The sequence below is a fragment of the Sminthopsis crassicaudata genome, chromosome 1, assembly GCF_048593235.1.
Source record: "Sminthopsis crassicaudata isolate SCR6 chromosome 1, ASM4859323v1, whole genome shotgun sequence".
Classification (NCBI taxonomy): domain Eukaryota; kingdom Metazoa; phylum Chordata; class Mammalia; order Dasyuromorphia; family Dasyuridae; genus Sminthopsis; species Sminthopsis crassicaudata.
Genome location: NC_133617.1, coordinates 444,991,880 through 445,006,876, shown reverse-complemented (window position 1 = coordinate 445,006,876; position 14,997 = coordinate 444,991,880).

Here is a 14,997-nt window from a genome sequence, read left to right as displayed (position 1 = left end):
TACATACACATATAAAAACATACACACACATATGTTTTGTCAGTCATTCTTCTAGCAGTTTGCAACCTGACTCATGATTTTGAAGAGTCTTCGTATATCTCAGGTTGACCATGTCCATTACTGTTATAGCAATGTCCAAATAGAGACCAGGTGAATTCATCGAATTCTAATTAACTTCATCCTTTATGGTTCTCAACATTTTGCCTTACTTCCAAAGAGTTAATATTTTTGCTTGTGTAAATGAGGTAAATAAGCTATGAAACTACCTCATGAGTATAGACTAGTCATATTTTCCCATGTAAATGATGTACTTAGAGGCAGTAGAAGTACCTTGCCAAATATATTCCCTACTGATCCTGATTGTGACCAGCATTTATTTAGTCAATGCTGAGAGTTTAGTTTTCTTACAACCACATGAGTATTAATTTGCAGAATAGGCATATTAAACCAATTTCAGTTTATTAAAAACACAAGCAAATATGCATGCTGAGGCAAAAGAAAATAATCACTAGGGGATACAAATAAAATGTTTTTATAGTAGGGTAAAGTAGGGTAACAAACAATGGAGAATCATTATTCTGAAACCCCTCAAAATGGGTATAGAAAATGATCTCATTGTATCTGAGCTTAGAATGAAAATTATTGAACAAATAATCTTATTTAGAACATACTGAGCCTGGAAATAATGAAGAGGAAACTCAGTAAAATAAAGATAAATGACAACTTTGATGAAAGGGAGGGTAATTTGATATATGTTTTGTTCTAGTATGAGTTTGTACTCTGGAGCAGAATAAGTTGGCATATTAGCAAAGAGCAGGAGAAAAAAAAAGACACCAAATACACTTGCAAGATTTTTTTCTCCTTTTTTTCAACCATTTAATACACATTAGGAGGGCCTAAGGGTGACATTTTCCCATATTCTTGCCTCTGTTTCCATATCTTCCTTAAATTACTCTCCAACAATCATTACTTTCTTTTTTTCTTGGCAAATTGCCAAAGTCTTGGCAAATTGCAAATTGGCAAATTTACTCCAAATTCTGGAGTAAATTCCAGAAATATGAATTTTAGAAAATGTGGAATTGGAGAAGGACATCAATAAGTTGGGGAGTATTCCAAAGAGGACATTCAACAATATGAAGGATCTTGAATCTATAGTATATGAGGGCTGGTTGAGGGAATTGGGCATTTTTAGTTTGGAGAAATCATGACTCTGGGGAATGTGGTGTCTTGTCTTTACATATTTGAAGATCTGTCATGTGGAGGAGGAATTCTCTTTGGCAGCTTAGGTGGTGCAGTTTATAGAACTCTAGATTTGGAGGAAGACTCACTTTTCTGAATTCAAATCTGATCTCAAATACTTATTTGCTGTGTGACCCTAGTTCCTCATCTGGAAATGGTGATGGAGAAGGAAATGTCAAACCACTCCACTATCTTAGGAAAACCCCACATAGAATTGTGAAGAGTCAGACATGCCTGAAAAAAACAACTGAACAAAAATAACACCAACCTAGCTGCTCAAATTATGTTAAAATATCTTAATTAATTAATTTATCTTATCTTGATCTCTTTTCCAGGTTAATTGTTTTTCATAACAGATATCTTAAATGCCTTTCTAATTTTTTAGTTTTCAACTGTTCTTATAACTATTATTATTTCAGTAAATCAATAAGTTGTGTGCTTTATTCTATTTTTTCAGTCTACTTCTTTGAGTAAGATTTTCTACTTTCTGTTTTAAGCATTTTTTTCCTTAAGAGCTTTGATTACAGTTTTTTAAATCTCTCAATTAATTTCTTCTGGCTGCTCTTGTAGTCCTTGTGATCAAGCCATTCTTTTCTTTGAACATAATCAATATGTATTCTTTTCTTCTAACTTTATCTCTTGGACTTCCTGAACCAATAGTATTTCTTTTTTGTGTCTAGTTGTCTTCTGTTTCTTAATATCTTCAGGTTTCAATTCCTGATTTGGGACTTTGTATTATGAATATGATCCTAATGAAATTTATCTGTAGGAATTAAAGTTTTAGTCTTTCAAGGAAAATAATGAAGGAAAAATTACCAATGAAAGGTAAATAGTACTTCTAGACCTAAAATTATACCATAAACCAGTAATCATCAAATTTATTTGGTACTAGCTAAACTGGGAAGTGTATAAATGTATAAGACTAGTTAAAAGAAGAATCAAAATAGTTGAATGTTAGAGAAAACTGAGAAAATATATTACTTGGGAAAGAACTTCTGGGAAAACTGAAAGTCAATTTAAACTAACATCTTACACTACATAACACAATAAGGTCAAAATGGATATGTGACATATATTAAAAGTTATACCAAAAAGAAAAGAAATTGGAGGGGAACCAGAGAATCAGATTTTTTCATGGTGGTAGGATAAAAATTCTATGATATAATTTTGATTATATAAAATTTAAGAGAGTATTTGCATTAACAAATCAATTCAAATAAGATAAGAGAGAAAGCAGTAGAATGAGAAAAAAAAAAAAAAAAAACTTCGTATCTCATAAAGGTCTGTTATTAAAAACATGACCTAACAGTTCTTTAAAGATCAAAGGATAAAAACAAACAGTTATTAAAAGAACACTTTCAAACTATTAACAATATGAAAGATTGTTCCAAATTGCTACTAATAGGAAAAATTCATATTCAAACAATTCTATTTCATCTTACATTCCACAAAGTGGTAATGATGACAAAAGATAGTAATAGTCAATGATGAAAAAGGTTGTTGAAAAATAAATACATTAATATACTGTGGAGCTATGAATTGATCCAACTATTCTGAGAAGAATCTTGCAATTATACTGGGAAAGTGAAACAAATGTCCATACCCAAAGATACCAGTGCCTGATACTTTAAATCAGTCAATGAAACTATGAGAATGCTTAAATGTATTGATGCAATGTCAGGGAAAAGTACATAAGAGCTTTAACTCATTGTGGGGTGCCTCTGTAGCAAACTCATGAAAGGACATGATGGGAAATATTCTGGGCTAGGTGTGATTCTGGTTAGTTCTTTGGTACTGTAGGTTTGATATTGGAATGAAGGAAAACACTCATAGGTTATTCAGCATTTAACAAAAGGATATTTACTTAACCATAGGCGGGGAAGGACATTCAACAAAGATATCCTTTTGTGGACAAAATGAATTGATTTAGTTTAGTGATGTTTCCCTTTCTTTGAGTTGCTCTGTTAATTGGCTGAATAAAATTCAGAGAAAGGCTGATGCTTTTCCTACAGATAACAAAGAGGGGGGTGGGGTAGCTAGATGATACAGTAGATAGAGTATTGGACCCTAAATCAGGAAGACTCATTTTCCAGAATTCAAATCTGACTTAATAGCTACATGGCCTTGGGCATATATCTTGCTTTTTTCTACCTAAATATGTACTAATACCTGAATGGATATAAGTAGTGATAATGTCAGAAGGAAGAAGTGACCAACCATAGGAGTCTTTTATTTTTTATTCTTTTAAATAATAATTTATTTTTCTCCAATTACACATAAACAATAATTATTTTTTATTATTTTTTATTTTTATTCTAATTATTTTTTTATTTTTCTGAGGCTGGGGTTAAGTGACTCTCCCAGGATCACACAGCTAGGAAGTGTTAAGTGTCTGAGTACAAATTTGAACTTGGGTCCTCCTGAATTCAGGGTTGGTGCTCTATCCACTGCGCCACCTTAACATTTTTTTTAAAGTTTCAAGCTCCAAATTCTGTCCTTTCCTCCTTCTTCCCCTTGCCTTATCTCTGAGACAGTAAACAATCTGATTTGTTATACATGTGTAATTATTATTATTATTCCATATTAGTCATTTTGTGCAAAAAGATTTGAAAAAGAAAGAAAAAAGTATAAAACTGTATACTTTGTTCTCTATTAAGACAACATCAATTCCTTCTCTGAAGGCTGGAAGCATTTTTCATCATGAGCATTTTGGGATTATCTTGGGTCATTGTATTGCTGAGAAGGGTCATCTCTATCTGATTTCTTGCCCCTGGAGCCATATGGCTCTAAAAGAGAAAGTTAGGTTGGTGATTTTGCACAGCCCTTCTTCACTTAAATCCAATTCACTTGGATGTTATGGCATTACCTTCCTGATACATGGTCCTCTTTGAGAATGAAAGACAGCCAATGACCCTGGACAAGTCACTTAATTTTCTTTGCCTTAGTTCCTCTTCTGTAAAATGAGCTAGAAAAGAAAATAGCAAAGTACTGCAGTATCTTCATTAGGTAAAACCTAAATAGTGTCATCAAGAGTCAGACATGACTGAAACTATTGAATAATAATAACAACAAGGAATGGATTTCAACAGTTAGTGCTTTTAATCCTTTGAATCCAGAAGTATGCTAGCAAATATTTAACAACTAGATCTTGGGGTAAAAATGTAACAGTTAGTGCTTTTAATCCTTTGAATCCAGAAGTATGCTAGCAAATATTTAACAACTAGATCTTGGGGTAAAAATGTATGCTGAAACAATTTTAAGTTTAATTTGCATTATTAAAAATTGCTCCATTATGTTCTTAAAACTCATCAATCAACAAAACAACTCTTAATTTACCAAATGCACCAAATATTTAACAATTGACTCTCTTGAACCATGTATCAACTAGCTACAGCAGTTGAACCAGTCAAGTCTCAAGGACAGTTGTAATACTTAAGGGAAACTAACCTAAATTGCATGAAAGCAGGAATTACAATATTATTCTCCAAATGGGCATAAGTGAGATGCTATCTGTATCAATGGAAGGAACATTTATTATCAACAGGATCATAGATTCTTTTGAGCATTGTATTTTTAAGTCATGTTGAACAGGTTTTTTGTTTTTGTTTTTATTTTTTTTATTCTACTTTTCCCAGATGGCAAAATAGAGTGCAACATGTAGATATCATGAGGCAGATTTTGTTGAGATAAAAGGATATTTTCTAACATTTAGATTTGCTTAAAAGTTGAAAGAGCTTTCTTAAAACAGTGAATTCTCAACAAATTAAATCTCTATAATTATCTATAACTGTGACTTCATGCAGAATCTGGATAATTGATTCTTGGGTAAGTTATAGATAAGATTGCTCTTCAGGACTGATTTGCACTAGGTGGTTTCTGAGGCCCCTTCCAACTATGAATTTCTAAAATTCCAAAATATGGGGTTAGTAAATGGTAGGCAAACTCAAGCCCAGGGCCACTAAGTCTATTTTATAGCACGCTACCTTCAATAATTGGATAAGCCATTCATATAATCCAGAAAAGATAGTTTTTCTTTTTTTTTAAATTAATTAATTAAATTAATTTTTACAAAAATTTTATGCATAGGTTATTTTCCAGCATTGACAATTGCAAAACCCTTTGTTTCAACTTTTCCTCTCCTTCCCCCCACCCTTTCCCCCAGATGGCAGGTTGACCAATACTTGTTTAAATGTTAAAGTATAAGTTAAATACAACATATGCATACATGTATAAACAGTTATTTTGCTGTACAAAAAGAATCAGACTTTGAAACAGTGTACAATTAGCCTGTGAAGGAAATCAAAAATGTAGACAGACAAAAATATAGGGATTGGGAATTCTATGTAGTGGTTCACAGTCAACTCCCAGAGTTCTTTCGCTGGGTGTAGCTGGTTCAGTTCATTACTGCTCTATTGGAACTGATTTGGTTCATTTCATTGTTGGAGAGGGCCACGTCCATCAGAATTGATAATCATACAGTATTGTTGTTGAAGTATATAATGATCTCCTGGTCCTGCTCATTTCACTCAACATGAGTTCTTGTAAGTCTTTCCAGGCTTTTCTGAAATCATCCTGCTGGTCATTTCTTACAGAACAATAATATTCCATAACATTCATATACCACAATTTATTTAGCCATTCTCCAATTGATGGGCATCCAATCAGTTTCCAGTTTCTGGTCACTACAAAGAGGGCTGCCACAAACATTCTTGCACCTACAGGTCCCTTTCCCTTCTTTAAAATCTCTTTGGGATATAAGCCCAGTAGTAACACTGCTGGATCAAAGGGTATGCACAGTTTGATAACTTTTTGAGCATAGTTCCAAATTGCTCTCCAGAATGACTGGACCACCAACAATGTATCAGTGTCCCCATTTTTCCATATCCCCTCCAACATTCCACATTATCTTTCCCTGTCATCTTAGCCAATCTGACAGGTGTGTAGTGGTATCTCAGAGTTGTCTTAATTTGCTTTTCTCTGATTAATAATGACTTGGAGCATCTTTTCATATGGCTAGAAATAGTTTCAATTTCTTCATCTGAGAATTATCTATCCTTTGACCATTGATAAATTGGAGAATGGCTTGATTTCTTAAAAATTAGAATCAATTCCCTATATATTTTGGAAATGAGGCTTTTATCAGAACCTTTGACTGTAAAAATGTTTTCCCAATTTATTACTTCCCAAAGGATAGTTTTTTCAACTAAAAAATTCCATAAATATCATAAATAGGATAGTTCCTTGGCAGAACTGGGAGGAAAAACTGACATCCTGAGCAAGTCTATCCAAATGTACCTTAGGACAAATAGCATCAAATATACTCTGAAATAAACTTTTGGCTGCTAACTGGTAGCTTTACCAATTTTTTTTTTTTCTAAATGAACATTGGTTCAGCCTTTCCTAATTATTGAAGTGGTACCAAGATTGTCACTAAATTTTGACACCCCAGAAAATAAAGTTCCATTTATCCTTCTCTAGTTATAACTATATCCTAATATCTATTTGCTAGGTTTTTTTTTTAAATCCCATGTTTCTAATAAAATACCTTTTTACTTTAAAGATTCTGTTGATTTGCCTCTTTTAATAAAACAACGTAACCCATTAAAATAACAACACACTTCAAGGACATACATTTGTGGTCTGTGATTACTTCATGAAAAAAAATCTCATTTTGAATATTAGTTAGAAAAGAAAAATAGAATATCTTTTGCCAAAGGTTTTTTATTAGGAGGGGAAGGAAGATCCCTGCAAGATAATATAAAGTCATAGGTCTGACTTTTACCACCAAGACTCCTTCCCTCATCATAGCTATCTTCCCTTGGAAGGTGGAGAATTAGTTCTCAAACTATGAATTGATTGTTTCCTTCCTCCAGTCTCTCCCTTTTTAATTATCACTGCTTCCCTTTCATGTTAAGAGGTTTATTAGAATTTGTGGAGAGACACAATTTCTTAGCCCAAAACCTTAGTGGATACCCTCCTTATAGAGGACCTCTAGCTTCATCTTTCTTTCATCTTCCTTCCTTATTATAAAAATAAAAAATTTTCTCCTTCAAAAAAATCTACATTTTTTACTGGGTCAGATCAAGTCAACAAGCATTTATTAAATGCCTACCATTTTCCAGGTACTACACTAATTGCTGGGGATATAATTACAAAGAGAAAGACAGATGATCCCTGTGCTCTAGGAGCAAATACTCTAATGAATATTTATATGTATATGTACATATGTATATATGTGTATATACATACACATACATATACACATACACACATGTGTGTTTATTAAGATAATTTTAATACTTTTTGTAGTGTCCTGTTGTCTCTCAATTGTAATCCTTCTCTGGGAGGAGGTTTCTTTTCTGTAAATCCTTTCCTCTGTGAGCAGGTTTCTTGGGAGGCTTCTGGAGCCTCCAGCCAGAGTGAAGGTAGAATCTCGAATCTTTCTTCCTGAATCCTGGCTCTGAATCTCCTCCAGCTTCCCTGAAGTTCTCTGGGAAATCTTGTCCTTAATCCAATCCAGACTGATTTACCTCCAGGCTGCCGTCTTCCAGACTCAATGTTCCTCTTTTTATCCTCCCAGAGAATGGGCTTGTGGATATTCCCAGGGGCTTGTGGGAATTCCTACAACCAATGAACTTGCTTCTTTAAAGGTGTAAACTCCTTTAAAGGTTTGAACTAAAGGTGTGAATTCTGAGCTAGAGAATTGTTAAGTATCAGGCTAAATTAGACAACCAAGTTAGCACCTAGTAATCCTAACACTTTTTGACACATAAGAGGAATGGGTATAAGGAATGAATATAGGCAGAACAACATGGTAGGAAAAGTCAATAGAATCAAGGATGATGCTTGTTGAACAAAGAAAACACAGATGGTCTGGGTGTCCAGGAATTAGTTAATCAGAAGGGAGAAAGGGAGAGAGGGAAAGGAAGGGAGGGAAGAATAAGGCACTAGTAACTTTTGAGGAGTATTGGAAGAAACTAGGGATTCCAAGAAAGAGAGGTCATGAAGGAGTGTGTTCCAGGAATGAAAGATACATTGTTTGTACAAAGACTGGATCATATGATCACAGATTTAAAGTTAAATGGGATTTCAGACCATTAGATTTAATTCCCTCAATTTATAAATGAAGAAACGGAGGCTGAGAGAGGTTAAGTGACTTGCTTACAGTAGAAAGAAGATTGAATAGCATGGCTAAGGTACAGAAAACAGGCTAATTTGGTTGGTCCATCAAATGTTGCAAAGGGAGTAATACAGAAAATGTCTGAAAAGACAATCTGGAGCTAATTTTTTAAATTTTCTTTAAATATCAACCTGATAAGTTTGAATTTTACCTTAGAAGCAACTGGGAGCCACTGAGGCTTTTTGAACAAAGAACTATTGGTGGTCAGATATTTCTATTGTCCCTGAAAACCTTGCCGCTAACTCAAATCCCTTCTTTCTCTTGGAGCTTCCTATTCATTGGGATAGAAGTGGGAGTGGGGAGGAACAGTGACTTAGGGATTCTTTTGGGAAGACTTTTTGAAGGATAGAAAGGTCATGAATGTCCTTGGCGATATAGGCAAAGAAGGTGTTATATATTTCGGGGGAAAATCAACCCTATCAACACATATAAAATAAAGTGACACAACACTGGCTGTAGTCTGAAGGGAAAATTGTAGCATGTATGACTTAAAAACAGCTTGCCTGTGGGATCTGAGATGATGTGGTGGGGAAGGGAAAGGGGAAATTTTGACGGTTTTATTCTGTGTAAATACTCTTGGGCCATTGTCTCTGTGACTCTCTGAGTTCTTCTGGTTGTCAGATGGATGTAAAATGCCTTTTTACCCCAAAGAAGGCATGTGTGAATTATAGCTACATGATAAATAGGATGAGCAGAGCTTCAAAGATTTTCTGCTGTTTTTGGTGGCCTAGAACACCAGTTCAAACATCAGACTTCCAACTAGACAGATTTCTTCAGTTTTTTATCACTGTGGGCTTCCAATGGAGATTTTTATAATAAATAAAGGAAAAGAATGTTAGAAAAACATTTCTCTCTTCTTTTTCTATTTTTGTGAAATCAGAATTAGCATATTCTAATGACTTATGTTTCTCATTTGTCCTCAGAGTCATCATATAGCAAGAGATCATCTTTGGAATCTGGCATATTCTGGTTATTTTCAATGAGGTTTTTTTTGTTTTTTTCCTCTTTGTAAAATAATAGACTTCCTTTAACTGATATAAAGGGAAGTAGTTCTTCTTTTCAAAGATTTGCCTGAAAGGATCCTATCTTCCTAATCAACTGTCAGCATACATATTATTTTTTCACATGACCCTGAATTCTACCCTTGACTTTTCTTGGTCTTTGATGAAGCAAACCAAAGTAAATTATTCCGTTTAACGCTCTGGCAGAGTTCCTTGTCCTACATGTTAGATATGAGGTATATTTAGAGTTGAAAAAACAAAAAGATTAAAACTGTACAAAATACTACTAATTATCCTCTAGTTCAGGGCTTTTAAAACTTTTATTACTTGTGATCCCTTTTTGCCAAAGAAATTTTTACATGAGCTGGATTGTATAGGTATACAAAATAGATATACAAATCAAACATTTACTATAATAAACCATAATATTATGGCCCCCACGCTCAGTTGTAAAACCCTATATGGATTGTAAACCACAGTTTTAAGAGGCTGTACTTTAGTTTATCTAGAACTTAGCAGTCTCACAAGCTCACTTATCTAGAACACAACTGAGAATAAATAAATCATCTCAGCAGCTGAAATTTTAAAATGGACTTGTGGTTTTATTGGTCTAGGAGAGCACTCCAGTCATGGAGATCATTACCCATCTATGTTTACTAATCCTATCTAATCATGTCTTTCCATAGGTTTGACATAGATGGTCTAACTAATATACTAGATTTCTTCAGAATTTGTGGACAGACAGCTCTTGGCCTAACTCCTGTTAATAGAAATCTCCCTTCTATAAAAGCTTGAAATGTCATTTTATTTTTTATGATCAATAAATTATTCAATAAGTATTTATTGAACACCTATTATTTGCTGGGCCCAGTGTTAGGTTGTAGAAATTTAAGAAGACAGTTCCTTCCTTCAAAGACCTTACACTCTATGAGGGATAACAATATATTCATATATGATAAATACAAAATCCATACAAAGTAAACTTAAAGCAATTGGAAAGATATCAGGGAAATACTAATAGTTTTCATAAAACTTTTGTACTAAAACTCAGATTCTCAGGCCTGAACCCAAAGATTATTTAGTCTTGTTTTAATCACAGCTCTAACAAATTTGACTCTTGATTTTCCTAGAGTTTAAAGTTGTCTATAGGGAAAGGGCAATAGCTGGAATCTTCTTTAAAATTAGCCAAAAGAATTATTAGAGAGCCAGGTAAGCTAATGGAGAGGGCCAGTATTGACTTAATTCTTTCTATGGATCCATTCCTCTCTGTCCCCTTGTTCCCTCCGTTCTTCCCTCCTCCCCCATCTCATCTGTCTCTGTATCTCTCTTTCTCTGTCTCTCCCCCATCCCTTCTGGATCTCCTTTATGCACAGAATGCTCTCCCCATCTCTGAGCACTTCATCTCTGTCTTTCCTGCCTTCTTTCAAGTTCCAACTAACATCCTTCCTTCTACAGGAAGCCTTTTCCAACTCCTCTTGATTCTAGTATCTTTCCTAAATTTAGTACAGTAATTAATTGTACATTATCCTGTATTTAGTTTGTGTGTATATATTTGTTTGCTTTTTTGCTTCCCCTAATGGACTATAAGCTCTCTTTTGCCTTTTGTTTTTGTATTTCCCAAATTTTGTACAGTATCTGACACTTTATAGTTTGAATTAATGATGACTGATAGACTACATATTATATCTTCTCAGTAGATTATAAATTCCTTCAGGATCTAGAATTTTTTAATTTTTGACTTCATTCATGGAAACCCTAGGTTTTTTGCTTATTATTGTTCAAGCATTTTTCAGTCATGCCCAGCTCTTTGGAACTCCATTTAGGATTTTCTTGGCCAAGTTTCTGAAATGGTTTGCCATTTCCTTTTCCAGTACATTTCATTGAGGCAAACAGAATAAAGTGACTTGTTCAGGATCACACAACTGTTTTTGTTTTTGTTGTTGTTGTTTTTAAATTTTATTTTATAATTATAAATTTTTTTGACAGTACATATGCATGGGTAATTTTTTTACAACATTATCCCTTGAACTCACTTCTCTTCTGATTTTTCCCCTCCCTCCCTCCCTCCATCCCCTCTCCCAGATGGCAGGCAGTCTTATACATGTTAAATATGTTATAGTATATCCTAGATACAATATTTGTGTGTAGAATAGAATTTCTTGTTGCACAGGAAGAATTGGATTCAGAAGGTAAAAATAACCTGGGAAGAAAAACAAAAATGTAAACAGTTTACACTCATTTCCAGTATTCCTTCTCTGGGTGTAGCTGATTCTGTCCATCACTGATCAATTAGAACTGAATTAGATCTTCTCTTTGTCAAAGATATCCACTTCTACCAGAATACATCCTCATACAGGTTCTGCTCATTTCACTCAGCATCAGTTCATGTACAACTGTTGTTTTTTGTTTTTTTTTTAAATTAAAACTTATTTTCAAAACACGTGCATGAATAATTTTCTTTTTTTTAAATTTAATTTAATTTAATTTAAAAAAAATTTTTATAATTATAACATTTTCTTTGACAGTACATATGCATAGGTAATTTTTTTTTTTAACAACATTATCCCTTGTACTCCCTTCTGTTCTGAGTTTTTCCCCTCCTTCCCTCTACCCCCTCCCCTAGATGGCAGGCATTCCCATACGTATTAAATATCTTATAGTATATCCTAGGTACAATATATATGTGCAGAACCGAATTTTGTTGTTGTTGCTGTTGCAAAGGAAGGATTGTATTGGGAAGGTAAAACTAATCTGGGAAGAGAAACAAAACAAAACAAAAAAAAATTGGTCACAGTTTACACTCATTTCCCAGTGTTCCTTTTCTGGATGTGGCTGATTCTGTCCATCATTGATCAATTGGAATTGGATTAGCTCTTCTCTGTGTTGAAGATATCTTCTTCCATCAGAATACATCCTTAGACAGTATCATTGTTGAAGTGTATAATGATCCCTTAGTTCTGCTCGTTTCACTCAGCATCAGTTGATGTAAGTCTCTCCAAGCCTTTCTGTATTCCTCCTGCTGGTCATTTCTTTTTTTTTTTTTTTTTTTGTTTTTTTTGTTTTGTTTTTTTTTTTTTGTTTTTTTTTTGTTTTTTTTTGTTTTTTTTTGTTTTTTTTAATTTTTTATTTTATTTTATAATTATAACATTTTTGACAGTACATATGCATGGGTAATTTTTTACAACATTATCCCTTGCACTTACTTCTATTCAGATTTTTTCCCTTCCTCCCCCAACCCCCTCCCCCAGATGGCAAGCAGTCTTATATATGTTAAATATATTACAGTATAATTTAGATACAATATATGTGTGTAGAACCGAATTTTTTGTTGCACAGGAAGAATTGGATTCAGAAGGTAAAAATAACAGTTTACATTCATTTCCCAGTGTTCCTTTTCTGGATGTAGCTGGTTCTGTCCATCATTAATCATTGGAATTGGATTAGCTCTTCTCTATGTTGAAGAAATCCACTTCCATCAGCATACATCCTCGTACAGTATCATTGTTGAAGTGTATAATGATCTTCTGGTTCTGCTCGTTTCACTCAGCATCAGTTGATGTAAGTCTCTCCAAGCCTCTCTGTATTTCTCCTGTTGGTCATTTCTTATAGAACAATAATATTCCATAACATTCATATACCATAGTTTACCCAACCATTCTCCAATTGATGGACATCCATTCATCTTCCCTGCTGGTCATTTCTTACAGAACAATAATATTCCATAACATTCATATACCATAATTTACTCAACCATTCTCCAATTGATGGACATCCATTCATTTTCCAGTTTCTAGCCACTATGAAAAGGGCTGCCACAAAAATTTTGGCACATACAGGTCCCTTTCCCTTCTTTAGTATTTCCTTGGGATATAAGCCCAGTAGTAGTATGGCTGGGTCAAAGGGTATGCACATTTTGATAACTTTTGGGGCATAATTCCAGATTGCTCTCCAGAATGGTTGGATTCTTTCACAACTCCACCAACAATGCTTCAGTGTCCCAGTTTTCCCACAGCCCCTCCAACATTCATCGTTATTTGTTCCTGTCATCTTAGCCAATCTGACAGGTATGTAATGATATCTCAGAGTTGTCTTAATTTACATTTCTCTGATCAATAGTGATTTGGAACACTCTTTCATATGAGTGGAAATAGTTTTAATTTCATCATCTGAAAATTGTCTGTTCATATCCTTTGACCATTTATCAATTGGAGAATGGCTTGATATCTTATAAATTAAAGTCAATTCTCTGTATATTTTGGAAATGAGGCCTTTATCAGAACCTTTAACTGTAAAAATGTTTTCCCGATTTGTTACTTCCCTTCTAATCTTGTTTGCATTAGTTTTGTTTGTGCAGAAACTTTTTAATTTGGTGTAATCAAAATTTTCTATTTTGTGATCAATAATGATCTCTAGTTCTCCTTTGGTCACAAATTCCTTCCTCCTCCACAAGTCCAAGAGGTAAACCATCCCATGTTCCTCCAATTTATTTTATGCCTAAATCTTGGACCCATTTTGATCTTATCTTAGTATGTGGTGTTAAATGTGGGTCCATGCTTAGTTTCTGCCATACTAATTGCATGAATAATTTTCAACATTCACCCTTGCAAAACTTTGTGTTCCAATTTTCCCCTCCCCTTCCCCTAGACAGCAAGTAATCCAATATATATTAAACAACACAGCTGTTTCATTATTTATCCATCATTTTCAAAAAATGGCATAATGAAGTGATATTTTGACTTGCTTGTGAATTGGAATTAAGTGAGGCAGAATTAGATACAAAATCATCAGCCTCATTCTTTCTTCCAGAGTCATCAAAGTCCAGTAGAAGAACAAAAGTCAAGATGACTACTAATGATACAGAAAGCATCACATGGCTAGAAAGCAATTTCTAGTTTCTAGTCACTACATAAAGGGTTGAGAGCCTGACATATTTTTTGGAGATTGTCCAGATTTTCTTGCAGACCCATAGAAGCATAATCACAAATTGTTTGCTTTAGCTATTATCAGTTGGAAAACCACAGCCCACTTTATTGTATGGCAGTGAGACCTCAGTGCTGTTTAGATGAGTCAAGATACTTGATAATACATGAGTGGAAAAGGCAGGACTGAATATGGCACCAGATTCTAAAATAAGTATTTGTAGTTACAAGACAAATAAAGGTCTTTTTCATATTATTCAAATTATCTCTCAAGTAAAGCCTCAGAACCCTGAGAGGGAGTTGTAGTCAGCCTAGTTCTGGAATAGAAAGGCCAGAAACATCACTCTAGACGTAAAGAGCCTACTAATGACCTTACAATAGAGAGAACAACAATAACAATACCAGGCAATGAATATGAGGAAAGAAAATGAATTTTGTCCATTTCTTGATATGCTCAATCTGGTATGAGGGCTTGCTGAATCCTTTTTAGGGCTGCTCATCTGCCTTTAGTGTCCAACTGCCTCCTACAGCTCATCTGAGGCTCCCGAAAAACTGATGGCCTAACCAAAAGGATGTTAAACCTATGAAGACTTCTCCTGGTGAATGGGTAGATAAGAACAATTTGTTTTAAAAGCCATGAAGGCAGCTGAAGCAGACT